This window comes from Brienomyrus brachyistius, chromosome 2, assembly GCF_023856365.1.
Source record: "Brienomyrus brachyistius isolate T26 chromosome 2, BBRACH_0.4, whole genome shotgun sequence".
Lineage (NCBI taxonomy): Eukaryota > Metazoa > Chordata > Actinopteri > Osteoglossiformes > Mormyridae > Brienomyrus > Brienomyrus brachyistius.
The window spans coordinates 40,660,442-40,674,234 of record NC_064534.1 but is presented as its reverse complement, the minus strand read 5'-3'; the positions used below and the strand labels follow the sequence as shown (position 1 = coordinate 40,674,234).

General features: G+C 44.3%; 11 non-coding genes across 11 annotated transcripts; all 11 read right to left on the bottom strand.

Moving 5' to 3' along the window:
• Positions 1-915: 915 nt before the first annotated feature.
• On the bottom strand, positions 916-1,034 carry LOC125733559 (5S ribosomal RNA). The gene has a single exon (XR_007392900.1). It is a non-coding gene; the product is annotated as a 5S ribosomal RNA (ribosomal RNA).
• Positions 1,035-2,115: 1,081 nt separating this feature from the next.
• Positions 2,116-2,234, bottom strand: LOC125734052 (5S ribosomal RNA). The gene has a single exon (XR_007393379.1). It is a non-coding gene; the product is annotated as a 5S ribosomal RNA (ribosomal RNA).
• Positions 2,235-3,348: 1,114 nt separating this feature from the next.
• Positions 3,349-3,467, bottom strand: LOC125730922 (5S ribosomal RNA). Its single transcript, XR_007391215.1, has one exon. It is a non-coding gene; the product is annotated as a 5S ribosomal RNA (ribosomal RNA).
• A 1,083-nt stretch (positions 3,468-4,550) lies between these two features.
• On the bottom strand, positions 4,551-4,669 carry LOC125735021 (5S ribosomal RNA). The gene has a single exon (XR_007394321.1). It is a non-coding gene; the product is annotated as a 5S ribosomal RNA (ribosomal RNA).
• A 1,085-nt stretch (positions 4,670-5,754) lies between these two features.
• On the bottom strand, positions 5,755-5,873 carry LOC125736834 (5S ribosomal RNA). The gene has a single exon (XR_007396102.1). It is a non-coding gene; the product is annotated as a 5S ribosomal RNA (ribosomal RNA).
• A 1,104-nt stretch (positions 5,874-6,977) lies between these two features.
• On the bottom strand, positions 6,978-7,096 carry LOC125736464 (5S ribosomal RNA). Its single transcript, XR_007395742.1, has one exon. It is a non-coding gene; the product is annotated as a 5S ribosomal RNA (ribosomal RNA).
• A 1,078-nt stretch (positions 7,097-8,174) lies between these two features.
• Positions 8,175-8,293, bottom strand: LOC125733390 (5S ribosomal RNA). The gene has a single exon (XR_007392736.1). It is a non-coding gene; the product is annotated as a 5S ribosomal RNA (ribosomal RNA).
• A 1,074-nt stretch (positions 8,294-9,367) lies between these two features.
• Positions 9,368-9,486, bottom strand: LOC125732508 (5S ribosomal RNA). Its single transcript, XR_007391886.1, has one exon. It is a non-coding gene; the product is annotated as a 5S ribosomal RNA (ribosomal RNA).
• A 1,080-nt stretch (positions 9,487-10,566) lies between these two features.
• On the bottom strand, positions 10,567-10,685 carry LOC125734309 (5S ribosomal RNA). Its single transcript, XR_007393626.1, has one exon. It is a non-coding gene; the product is annotated as a 5S ribosomal RNA (ribosomal RNA).
• Positions 10,686-11,763: 1,078 nt separating this feature from the next.
• LOC125734308 (5S ribosomal RNA) lies at positions 11,764-11,882 on the bottom strand. Its single transcript, XR_007393625.1, has one exon. It is a non-coding gene; the product is annotated as a 5S ribosomal RNA (ribosomal RNA).
• Positions 11,883-12,961: 1,079 nt separating this feature from the next.
• On the bottom strand, positions 12,962-13,080 carry LOC125731158 (5S ribosomal RNA). The gene has a single exon (XR_007391441.1). It is a non-coding gene; the product is annotated as a 5S ribosomal RNA (ribosomal RNA).
• Between the last annotated feature and the right edge of the window lie 713 nt (positions 13,081-13,793).

Below are 13,793 nucleotides of genomic sequence, written 5' to 3'. Positions count from 1 at the left end.
TACTCAGCCGGCAGCCTACCACAATTATTCCATTCTTTCCGCATCCGCACACTTCCTTCTTTTTAACTCATTTTCACTACCGCACAGGTTAATCGCCGCACGTCCCCCGCCGGCAAACATTACTCCTTTGCCTACTGCATGCAGGTTTCTCTTAACGACCCTCTGTTATCAACTCCGCTAACAGCCACAAAATCTCCGCCGCACGAAGCCCACTGGTAGCTGCTGAATCACATGCTTCCCCAAAACGTCGCACTGTCAGAACACTGGGAGCTACACACACCAACAAGTCCATACTGCAGGCTGCAGCCAGAACAATTTTCTACATTCAAACATCAACGGCCTCTTCTCTCTAAAAATTCACCAGACCGCTTCTACCACCAGCAAAGAAGTTTCCATCCCTAATTCCTCTGTGATTCCCACTAACCTAAACATTAAGCTGGCATTGAAGGGTGTGAATTACCCCGGCCAATCTGTTCTTTTAAATACAGCTTTTAGCAAGTTTTGAAAGGAGAAGAGCAGAACTTGCTATGCTAATAATATCGAGTCTTCTGTGGCGAAGTGGTTTTTGCATAGAAAACAAAGCGGTCAGTTGAAGAGGAATAATATCAGTACTTTGTTTAAAACTGTGTGTAAAAAGCTGTCTCTTTATCATTAACAATAAGTTGTAAAACGTGAATGGGGAGTGACAGTCTTCAAGTTTGTGAGAAGATCGCGCCCTGGTGGAATAAAGGCACGAACAGCTTACAGCACCTAGAATTACCAGGAAGTATTTAGAGTAAAACGGATTCTAAAAGCTGCCTTTATGAATGAGAGAAAAAAAAAAATATATATATATAATAGTAAAATGGAAGGGGAGTGATAGATTTAAATTAATCGTGAAGTGGAGCGCCCCCCGTTTAAAGTAAAAGTGAGAGAAGCTTACAGCACCTGGTATTCCCAGGAGGTCTCCCATCTAAGTACTAACCAGACCCTACCCTGCTTAGCTTCCGAGATCAGACGAGATCGGGCGTGTTCAGGGTGGTATGGCCGTAAGTGAGAGATGCTACCAAAAACAGCCCTTTTGCATTACACGCGTCTATACATGCCAGTTAGTCCCATTGGATCCTACTCCTGGTTTTTTTTTTTTATCTGACTCACACTGCAGCCCCACCATCCAATCGGCAGCGCCGGACCCACACCAAACATTCACCAAACTACTCAGCCGGCAGCCTACCACAATTATTCCATTCTTTCCGCATCCGCACACTTCCTTATTTTTAACTCCTTTTCACTACCGCACAGGTTAATCGCCGCACGTCCCCCGCCGGCAAACATTACTCCTTTGCCTACTGCATGCAGGCTTCTCTTAACGACCCTCTGTTATCAACTCCGCTAACAGCCACAAAATCTCCGCCGCACGAAGCCCACTGGTAGCTGCTGAATCACATGCTTCCCCAAAACGTCGCGCTGTCAGAACACTGGGAGCTACACACACCAACAAGTCCATACTGCAGGCTGCAGCCAGAACAATTTTCTACATTCAAACATCGACGGCCTCTTCTCTCTAAAAATTCACCAGACCGCTTCTACCACCAGCAAAGAAGTTTCCATCCCTAATTCCTCTGTGATTCCCACTAACCTAAACATTAAGCTGGCATTGAAGGGTGTGAATTACCCCGGCCAACCTGTTCTTTTAAATACAGCTTTTAGCAAGTTTTGAAAGGAGAAGAGCAGAACTTGCTATGCCAATAATATCGAGTCTTCTGTGGCGAAGTGGTTTTTGCATAGAAAACAAAGCGGTCAGTTGAAGAGGAATAATATCAGTACTTTGTTTAAAACTGTGTGTAAAAAGCTGTCTCTTTATCATTAACAATAAGTTGTAAAACGTGAATGGGGAGTGACAGTCTTCAAGTTTGTGAGAAGATCGCGCCCTGGTGGAATAAAGGCACGAACAGCTTACAGCACCTAGAATTACCAGGAAGTATTTAGAGTAAAACGGTTTCTAAAAGCTGCCTTTATGAATGAGAGAAAAATAAAAATATATATATATATATATAATAGTAAAATGGAAGGAGAGTGATAGATTTAAATTAATCATGAAGTGGAGCGCCCCCCGTTTAAAGTACAAGTGAGAAAAGCTTACAGCACCTGGTATTCCCAGGAGGTCTCCCATCCAAGTACTAACCAGACCCTACCCTGCATAGCTTCCGAGATCAGACGAGATCGGGCGTGTTCAGGGTGGTATGGCCGTAAGCGAGAGATGCTACCAAAAACAGCCCTTTTGCATTACACGCGTCTATACATGCCAGTTAGTCCCATTGGATCCTACTCCTGGTTTTTTTTTTTTTTTATCTGACTCACACTGCAGCCCCACCATCCAATCGGCAGCGCCGGACCCACACCAAACATTCACCAAACTACTCAGCCGGCAGCCTACCACAATTATTCCATTCTTTCCGCATCCGCACACTTCCTTCTTTTTAACTCCTTTTCAGTACTGCACAGGTTAATCGCCGCACGTCCCCCGCCGGCAAACATTACTCCTTTGCCTACTGCATGCAGGCTTCTCTTAACGACCCTCTGTTATCAACTCCGCTAACAGCCACAAAATCTCCGCCGCACGAAGCCCACTGGTAGCTGCTGAATCACATGCTTCCCCAAAACGTCGCGCTGTCAGAACACTGGGAGCTACACACACCAACAAGTCCATACTGCAGGCTGCAGCCAGAACAATTTTCTACATTCAAACATCGACGGCCTCTTCTCTCTAAAAATTCACCAGACCGCTTCTACCACCAGCAAAGAAGTTTCCATCCCTAATTCCTCTGTGATTCCCACTAACCTAAACATTAAGCTGGCATTGAAGGGTGTGAATTACCCCGGCCAATCTGTTCTTTTAAATACAGCTTTTAGCAAGTTTTGAAAGGAGAAGAGCAGAACTTGCTATGCCAATAATATCGAGTCTTCTGTGGCGAAGTGGTTTTTGCATAGAAAACAAAGCGGTCAGTTGAAGAGGAATAATATCAGTACTTTGTTTAAAACTGTGTGTAAAAAGCTGTCTCTTTATCATTAACAATAAGTTGTAAAACGTGAATGGGGAGTGACAGTCTTCAAGTTTGTGAGAAGATCGCGCCCTGGTGGAATAAAGGCACGAACAGCTTACAGCACCTAGAATTACCAGGAAGTATTTAGAGTAAAACGGTTTCTAAAAGCTGCCTTTATGAATGAGAGAAAAAAAAAAATATATATATATATATATATATATATATATATATATATATATATATAAAATAGTAAAATGGAAGGGGAGTGATAGATTTAAATTAATCGTGAAGTGGAGCGCCCCCTGTATAAAGTAAAAGTGAGAAAAGCTTACAGCACCTGGTATTCCCCGGTGGCCTCCCATCCAAGTACTAACCAGACCCTACCCTGCTTAGCTTCCGAGATCAGACAAGATCGGGCGTGTTCAGGGTGCTATGGCCGTAAGCGAGAGAAACTTCCAAAAACAGCCCTTTTGCATTACACGCCTCTATACATGCCAGTTGGTCCCATTGGATACTACTAATGTTCTTTTTTTTTTTTTATCTGACTCACACTGCAGCCCCACCATCCAATCGGTAGCGCCGGACCCACACCCAACATTCACCAAACTACTCAGCCGGCAGCCTACCACAATTATTCCATTCTTTCCGCATCCGCACACTTCCTTCTTTTTAACTCATTTTCACTACCGCACAGGTTAATCGCCGCACGTCCCCCGCCGGCAAACATTACTCCTTTGCCTACTGCATGCAGGCTTCTCTTAACGACCCTCTGTTATCAACTCCGCTAACAGCCACAAAATCTCCGCCGCACGAAGCCCACTGGTAGCTGCTGAATCACATGCTTCCCCAAAACGTCGCGCTGTCAGAACACTGGGAGCTACACACACCAACAAGTCCATACTGCAGGCTGCAGCCAGAACAATTTTCTACATTCAAACATCGACGGCCTCTTCTCTCTAAAAATTCACCAGACCGCTTCTACCACCAGCAAAGAAGTTTCCATCCCTAATTCCTCTGTGATTCCCACTAACCTAAACATTAAGCTGGCATTGAAGGGTGTGAATTACCCGGGCTAATCTGTTCTTTTAAATACAGCTTTTAGCAAGTTTTGAAAGGAGAAGAGCAGAACTTGCTATGCCAATAATATCGAGTCTTCTGTGGCGAAGTGGTTTTTGCATAGAAAACAAAGCGGTCAGCTGAAGAGGAATAATATCAGTACTTTGTTTAAAACTGTGTGTAAAAAGCTGTCTCTTTATCATTAACAATAAGTTGTAAAACGTGAATGGGGAGTGACAGTCTTCAAGTTTGTGAGAAGATCGCGCCCTGGTGGAATAAAGGCACGAACAGCTTACAGCACCTAGAATTACCAGGAAGTATTTAGAGTAAAACGGTTTCTAAAAGCTGGCTTTATGAATGAGAGAAAAAAAAAATATATATATATATATAAAATAGTAAAATGGAAGGGGAGTGATAGATTTAAAGTAATCTTGAAGTGGAGCGCCCCCTGTATAAAGTAAACGTGAGAAAAGCTTACAGCACCTGGTTTTCCCAGGTGATCTCCCATCCAAGTACTAACCAGACCCTACCCTGCTTAGCTTCCAAGATCAGACGAGATCGGGCGTGTTCAGGGTGGTATGGCCGTAAGCGAGAGAAACTACCAAAAACAGCCCTTTTGCATTACACGCCTCTATACATGCCAGTTGGTCCCATTGGATACTACTAATGTTCTTTTTTTTTTTTTAATCTGACTCACACTGCAGCCCCACCATCCAATCGGCAGCGCCGGACCCACACCCAACATTCACCAAACTACTCAGCCGGCAGCCTACCACAATTATTCCATTCTTTCCGCATCCGCACACTTCCTTCTTTTTAACTCATTTTCACTACCGCACAGGTTAATCGCCGCACGTCCCCCGCCGGCAAACATTACTCCTTTGCCTACTGCATGCAGGCTTCTATTAACGACCCTCTGTTATCAACTCCGCTAACAGCCACAAAATCTCCGCCGCACGAAGCCCACTGGTAGCTGCTGAATCAGATGCTTCCCTAAAACATCGCGCTGTCAGAACACTGGGAGCTACACACACCAACAAGTCCATACTGCAGGCTGCAGCCAGAACAATTTTCTACATTCAAACATCGACGGCCTCTTCTCTCTAAAAATTCACCAGACCGCTTCTACCACCAGCAAAGAAGTTTCCATCCCTAATTCCTCTGTGATTCCCACTAACCTAAACATTAAGCTGGCATTGAAGGGTGTGAATTACCCCGGCCAACCTGTTCTTTTAAATACAGCTTTTAGCAAGTTTTGAAAGGAGAAGAGCAGAACTTGCTATGCCAATAATATCGAGTCTTCTGTGGCGAAGTGGTTTTTGCATAGAAAACAAAGCGGTCAGTTGAAGAGGAATAATATCAGTATTTTGTTTAAAACTGTGTGTAAAAAGCTGTCTCTTTATCATTAACAATAAGTTGTAAAACGTGAATGGGGAGTGACAGTCTTCAAGTTTGTGAGAAGATCGTGCCCTGGTGGAATAAAGGCACGAACAGCTTACAGCACCTAGAATTACCAGGAAGTATTTAGAGTAAAACGGTGTGTAAAAGCTGCCTTTATGAATGAGATAAATATATATATATATATATATATATAAAATAGTAAAATGGAAGGGGAGTGGTAGATTTAAATTAATCGTGAAGTGGAGCGCCCCCCGTTTAAAGTAAAAGTGAGAAAAGCTTACAGCACCTGGTATTCCCAGGTGGTCTCCCATCCAAGTACTAACCAGACCCTACCCTGCTTAGCTTCCGAGATCAGACGAGATCGGGCGTGTTCAGGGTGGTATGGCCGTAAGCGAGAGATGCTACCAAAAACAGCCCTTTTGCATTACACGCGTCTATACATGCCAGTTAGTCCCATTGGATCCTACTCCTGGTTTTTTTTTTTTTTATCTGACTCACACTGCAGCCCCACCATCCAATCGGCAGCGCCGGACCCACACCAAACATTCACCAAACTACTCAGCCGGCAGCCTACCACAATTATTCCATTCTTTCCGCATCCGCACACTTCCTTCTTTTTAACTCCTTTTCAGTACCGCACAGGTTAATCGCCGCACGTCCCCCGCCGGCAAACATTACTCCTTTGCCTACTGCATGCAGGCTTCTCTTAACGACCCTCTGTTATCAACTCCGCTAACAGCCACAAAATCTCCGCCGCACGAAGCCCACTGGTAGCTGCTGAATCACATGCTTCCCCAAAACGTCGCGCTGTCAGAACACTGGGAGCTACACACACCAACAAGTCCATACTGCAGGCTGCAGCCAGAACAATTTTCTACATTCAAACATCGACGGCCTCTTCTCTCTAAAAATTCACCAGACCGCTTCTACCACCAGCAAAGAAGTTTCCATCCCTAATTCCTCTGTGATTCCCACTAACCTAAACATTAAGCTGGCATTGAAGGGTGTGAATTACCCCGGCCAATCTGTTCTTTTAAATACAGCTTTTAGCAAGTTTTGAAAGGAGAAGAGCAGAACTTGCTATGCCAATAATATCGAGTCTTCTGTGGCGAAGTGGTTTTTGCATAGAAAACAAAGCGGTCAGTTGAAGAGGAATAATATCAGTACTTTGTTTAAAACTGTGTGTAAAAAGCTGTCTCTTTATCATTAACAATAAGTTGTAAAACGTGAATGGGGAGTGACAGTCTTCAAGTTTGTGAGAAGATCGCGCCCTGGTGGAATAAAGGCACGAACAGCTTACAGCACCTAGAATTACCAGGAAGTATTTAGAGTAAAACGGTTTCTAAAAGCTGCCTTTATGAATGAGAGAAAAAAAAAAAAAAAATATATATATATATATATATATATATATATATAAAATAGTAAAATGGAAGGGGAGTGATAGATTTAAATTAATCGTGAAGTGGAGCGCCCCCTGTATAAAGTAAAAGTGAGAAAAGCTTACAGCACCTGGTATTCCCAGGTGGTCTCCCATCCAAGTACTAACCAGACCCTACCCTGCTTAGCTTCCGAGATCAGACGAGATTGGGCGTGTTCAGGGTGCTATGGCCGTAAGCGAGAGAAACTACCAAAAACAGCCCTTTTGCATCACACGCCTCTATACATGCCAGTTGGTCCCATTGGATACTACTAATGTTCTTTTTTTTTTTTTTTATCTGACTCACACTGCAGCCCCACCATCCAATCGGTAGCGCCGGACCCACACCCAACATTCACCAAACTACTCAGCCGGCAGCCTACCACAATTATTCCATTCTTTCCGCATCCGCACACTTCCTTCTTTTTAACTCATTTTCACTACCGCACAGGTTAATCGCCGCACGTCCCCCGCCGGGAAACATTACTCCTTTGCCTACTGCATGCAGGCTTCTCTTAACGACCCTCTGTTATCAACTCCGCTAACAGCCACAAAATCTCCGCCGCACGAAGCCCACTGGTAGCTGCTGAATCACATGCTTCCCCAAAACGTCGCGCTGTCAGAACACTGGGAGCTACACACACCAACAAGTCCATACTGCAGGCTGCAGCCAGAACAATTTTCTACATTCAAACATCGACGGCCTCTTCTCTCTAAAAATTCACCAGACCGCTTCTACCACCAGCAAAGAAGTTTCCATCCCTAATTCCTCTGTGATTCCCACTAACCTAAACATTAAGCTGGCATTGAAGGGTGTGAATTACCCCGGCTAATCTGTTCTTTTAAATACAGCTTTTAGCAAGTTTTGAAAGGAGAAGAGCAGAACTTGCTATGCCAATAATATCGAGTCTTCTGTGGCGAAGTGGTTTTTGCATAGAAAACAAAGCGGTCAGCTGAAGAGGAATAATAACAGTACTTTGTTTAAAAATGTGTGTAAAAAGCTGTCTCTTTATCATTAACAATAAGTTGTAAAACGTGAATGGGGAGTGACAGTCTTCAAGTTTGTGAGAAGATCGCGCCCTGGTGGAATAAAGGCACGAACAGCTTACAGCACCTAGAATTACCAGGAAGTATTTAGAGTAAAACGGTGTGTAAAAGCTACCTTTATGAATGAGATAAAAATATATATATATATAAAATAGTAAAATGGAAGGGGAGTGATAGATTTAAATTAATCGTGAAGTGGAGCGCCCCCTGTATAAAGTAAAAGTGAGAAAAGCTTACAGCACCTGGTATTCCCAGGTGGTCTCCCATCCAAGTACTAACCAGACCCTACCCTGCTTAGCTTCCGAGATCAGACGAGATCGGGCGTGTTCAGGGTGGTACGGCCGTAAGCGAAAGATGCGACCAAAATCAGCCCTTTTGCATTACACGCGTCTATACATGCCAGTTAGTCCCATTGGATCCTACTCCTGTTTTTTTTTTTTTTTATCTGACTCACACTGCAGCACCACCATCCAATCGGCAGCGCCGGACCCACACCAAACATTCACCAAACTACTCAGCCGGTAGCCTACCACAATTATTCCATTCTTTCCACATCCGCACACTTCCTTCTTTTTAACTCCTTTTCACTACCGCACAGGTTAATCGCCGCACGTCCCCCGCCGGCAAACATTACTCCTTTGCCTACCGCATGCAGGCTTCTCTTAACGACTCTCTGTTATCAACTCCGCTAACAGCCACAAAATCTCCGCCGCACGAAGCCCACTGGTAGCTGCTGAATAACATGCTTCCCCAAAACGTCGCGCTGTCAGAACACTGGGAGCTACACACACCAACAAGTCCATACTGCAGGCTGCAGCCAGAACAATTTTCTACATTCAAACATCGACGGCCTCTTCTCTCTAAAAATTCACCAGACCGCTTCTACCACCAGCAAAGAAGTTTCCATCCCTAATTCCTCTGTGATTCCCACTAACCTAAACATTAAGCTGGCATTGAAGGGTGTGAATTACCCCGGCCAATCTGTTCTTTTAAATACAGCTTTTAGCAAGTTTTGAAAGGAGAAGAGCAGAACTTGCTATGCCAATAATATCGAGTCTTCTGTGGCGAAGTGGTTTTTGCATAGAAAACAAAGCGGTCAGTTGAAGAGGAATAATATCAGTAATTTGTTTAAAACTGTGTGTAAAAAGCTGTCTCTTTATCATTAACAATAAGTTGTAAAACGTGAATGGGGAGTGACAGTCTTCAAGTTTGTGAGAAGATCGCGCCCTGGTGGAATAAAGGCACGAACAGCTTACAGCACCAAGAATTACCAGGCAGTATTTAGAGTTAAACGGTGTGTAAAAGCTGCCTTTATGAATGAGAGAAAAAATATATATATATAAAATAGTAAAACGTAAGGGGAGTGATAGTTTTAAATTAATCGTGAAGTGGAGTGCCCCCTGTATAAAGTAAAAGTGAGAAAAGCTTACAGCACCTGGTATTCCCAGGTGGTCTCCCATCCAAGTACTAACCAGACCCTACCCTGCTTAGCTTCCGAGATCAGACGAGATCGGGCGTGTTCAGGGTGGTATGGCCATAAGCGTGAGATGCTACCAAAAACAGCCCTTTTGCATTACACGCCTCTATACATGCCAGTTGGTCCCATTGGATCCTACTCCTGGTTTTTTTTTTTTTTTTTTATCTGACTCACACTGCAGCCCCACCATCCAATCGGCAACGCCGGACCCACACCAAACATTCACCAAACTACTCAGCCGGCAGCCTACCACAATTATTCCATTCTTTCCGCATCCGCACACTTCCTTCTCTTTAACTCCTTTTCACTACCGCACAGGTTAATCGCCGCACGTCCCCCGCCAGCAAACATTACTCCTTTGCCTACTGCATGCAGGCTTTTCTTAACGACCCTCTGTTATCAACTCCGCTAACAGCCACAAAATCTCCGCCGCACGAAGCCCACTGGTAGCTGCTGAATCACATGCTTCCCCAAAACGTTGCGCTGTCAGAACACTGGGAGCTACACACACCAACAAGTCCATACTGCAGGCTGCAGCCAGAACAATTTTCTACATCCAAACATCGACGGCCTCTTCTCTCTAAAAATTCACCAGACCGCTTCTACCACCAGCAAAGAAGTTTCCATCCCTAATTCCTCTGTGATTCCCACTAACCTAAACATTAAGCTGGCATTGAAGGGTGTGAATTACCCCGGCCAATCTGTTCTTTTAAATACAGCTTTTAGCAAGTTTTGAAAGGAGAAGAGCAGAACTTGCTATGCCAATAATATCGAGTCTTCTGTGGCGAAGTGGTTTTTGCATAGAAAACAAAGCGGTCAGTTGAAGAGGAATAATATCAGTACTTTGTTTAAAACTGTGTGTAAAAAGCTGTCTCTTTATCATTAACAATAAGTTGTAAAACGTGAATGGGGAGTGACAGTCTTCAAGTTTGTGAGAAGATCGCGCCCTGGTGGAATAAAGGCACGAACAGCTTACAGCACCTAGAATTACCAGGAAGTATTTAGAGTAAAACGGTTTCTAAAAGCTGGCTTTATGAAAGAGAGATAAAATATATATATATATAAAATAGTAAAATGGAAGGGGAGTGCTAGATTTAAATTAATCGTGAAGTGGAGCGCCCCCTGTATAAAGTAAAAGTGAGAAAAGCTTACAGCACCTGGTATTCCCAGGTGGTCACCCATCCAAGTACTAACCAGACCCTACCCTGCTTAGCTTCCAAGATCAGACGAGATCGGGCGTGTTCAGGGTGGTACGGCCGTAAGCGAGAGATGCAACCAAAAACAGCCCTTTTGCATTACACGCGTCTATACATGCCAGTTAGTCCCATTGGATCCTACTCCTGGTTTTTTTTTTTTTTTTATCTGACTCACACTGCAGCACCACCATCCAATCGGCAGCGCCGGACCCACACCAAACATTCACCAAACTACTCAGCTGGCAGCCTACCACAATTATTCCATTCTTTCCGCATCCGCACACTTCCTTCTCTTTAAGTCCTTTTCACTACCTCACAGGTTAATCGCCGCACGTCCCCCGCCGGCAAACATTACTCATTTGCCTACCGCATGCAGGCTTCTCTTAACGACCCTCTGTAATCAACTCCGCTAACAGCCACAAAATCTCCGCCGCACGAAGCCCACTGGTAGCTGCTGAATCACATGCTTCCCCAAAACGTTGCGCTGTCAGAACACTGGGAGCTACACACACCAACAAGTCCATACTGCAGGCTGCAGCCAGAACAATTTTCTACATCCAAACATCGACGGCCTCTTCTCTCTAAAAATTCACCAGACCGCTTCTACCACCAGCAAAGAAGTTTCCATCCCTAATTCCTCTGTGATTCCCACTAACCTAAACATTAAGCTGGCATTGAAGGGTGTGAATTACCCCGGCCAATCTGTTCTTTTAAATACAGCTTTTAGCAAGTTTTGAAAGGAGAAGAGCAGAACTTGCTATGCCAATAATATCGAGTCTTCTGTGGCGAAGTGGTTTTTGCATAGAAAACAAAGCGGTCAGTTGAAGAGGAATAATATCAGTACTTTGTTTAAAACTGTGTGTAAAAAGCTGTCTCTTTATCATTAACAATAAGTTGTAAAACGTGAATGGGGAGTGACAGTCTTCAAGTTTGTGAGAAGATCGCGCCCTGGTGGAATAAAGGCACGAACAGCTTACAGCACCTAGAATTACCAGGAAGTATTTAGAGTAAAACGGTTTCTAAAAGCTGGCTTTATGAAAGAGAGATAAAATATATATATATATAAAATAGTAAAATGGAAGGGGAGTGCTAGATTTAAATTAATCGTGAAGTGGAGCGCCCCCTGTATAAAGTAAAAGTGAGAAAAGCTTACAGCACCTGGTATTCCCAGGTGGTCACCCATCCAAGTACTAACCAGACCCTACCCTGCTTAGCTTCCAAGATCAGACGAGATCGGGCGTGTTCAGGGTGGTACGGCCGTAAGCGAGAGATGCAACCAAAAACAGCCCTTTTGCATTACACGCGTCTATACATGCCAGTTAGTCCCATTGGATCCTACTCCTGGTTTTTTTTTTTTTTTTATCTGACTCACACTGCAGCACCACCATCCAATCGGCAGCGCCGGACCCACACCAAACATTCACCAAACTACTCAGCTGGCAGCCTACCACAATTATTCCATTCTTTCCGCATCCGCACACTTCCTTCTCTTTAAGTCCTTTTCACTACCTCACAGGTTAATCGCCGCACGTCCCCCGCCGGCAAACATTACTCATTTGCCTACCGCATGCAGGCTTCTCTTAACGACCCTCTGTAATCAACTCCGCTAACAGCCACAAAATCTCCGCCGCACGAAGCCCACTGGTAGCTGCTGAATCACATGCTTCCCCAAAACGTCGCGCTGTCAGAACACTGGGAGCTACACACACCAACAAGTCCATACTGCAGGCTGCAGCCAGAACAATTTTCTACATTCAAACATCGACAGCCTCTTCTCTCTAAAAATTCACCAGACCGCTTCTACCACCAGCAAAGAAGTTTCCATCCCTAATTCCTCTGTGATTCCCACTAACCTAAACATTAAGCTGGCATTGAAGGGTGTGAATTACCCCGGCCAATCTGTTCTTTTAAATACAGCTTTTAGCAAGTTTTGAAAGGAGAAGAGCAGAACTTGCTATGCCAATAATATCGAGTCTTCTGTGGCGAAGTGGTTTTTGCATAGAAAACAAAGCGGTCAGTTGAAGAGGAATAATATCAGTACTTTGTTTAAAACTGTGTGTAAAAAGCTGTCTCTTTATCATTAACAATAAGTTGTAAAACGTGAATGGGGAGTGACAGTCTTCAAGTTTGTGAGAAGATCGCGCCCTGGTGGAATAAAGGCACGAACAGCTTACAGCACCTAGAATTACCAGGAAGTATTTAGAGTAAAACGGTGTGTAAAAGCTGCCTTTATGAATGAGAGAAAAAAATATATATATATATAAAATAGTAAAATGGAAGGGGAGTGATAGATTTAAATTAATCGTGAAGTGGAGCGCCCCCTGTATAAAGTAAAAGTGAGAAAAGCTTACAGCACCTGGTACTCCCAGGAGGTCTCCCATCCAAGTACTGACCAGACCCTACCCTCCTTGGCTTGCGAGATCCGATGAGATCGGGCGTGTTCAGGGTGGTATGGCCGTAAGCGAGAGACACGACCAAAAACAGCCCTTTTGCATTATACGCGTCTATACATGCCAGTTAGTCCCATTAGATCCTACTCCTGGTTTTTTTTTTTTTTTTTATCTGACTCACACTGCAGCACCACCATCCAATCGGCAGCGCCGGACCCACACCAAACATTCACCAAACTACTCAGCCGGCAGCCTACCACAATTATTCCATTCTTTCCGCATCCACACACTTCCTTCTTTTTAACTCCTTTTCACTACCGCACAGGTTAATCGCCGCACGTCCCCCGCCGGCAAACATTACTCCTTTGCCTACTGCATGCAGGCTTCTCTTAACGACCCTCTGTTATCAACTCCGCTAACAGCCACAAAATCTCCGCCGCACGAAGCCCACTGGTAGCTGCTGAATCACATGCTTCCCCAAAACGTCGCGCTGTCAGAACACTGGGAGCTACACACACCAACAAGTCCATACTGCAGGCTGCAGCCAGAACAATTTTCTACATTCAAACATCGACGGCCTCTTCTCTCTAAAAATTCACCAGACCGCTTCTACCACCAGCAAAGAAGTTTCCATCCCTAATTCCTCTGTGATTCCCACTAACCTAAACATTAAGCTGGCATTGAAGGGTGTGAATTACCCCGGCCAATCTGTTCTTTTAAATACAGCTTTTAGCAAGTTTTGAAAGGAGAAGAGCAGAACTTGCTATGCCAATAATATCGAGTCTT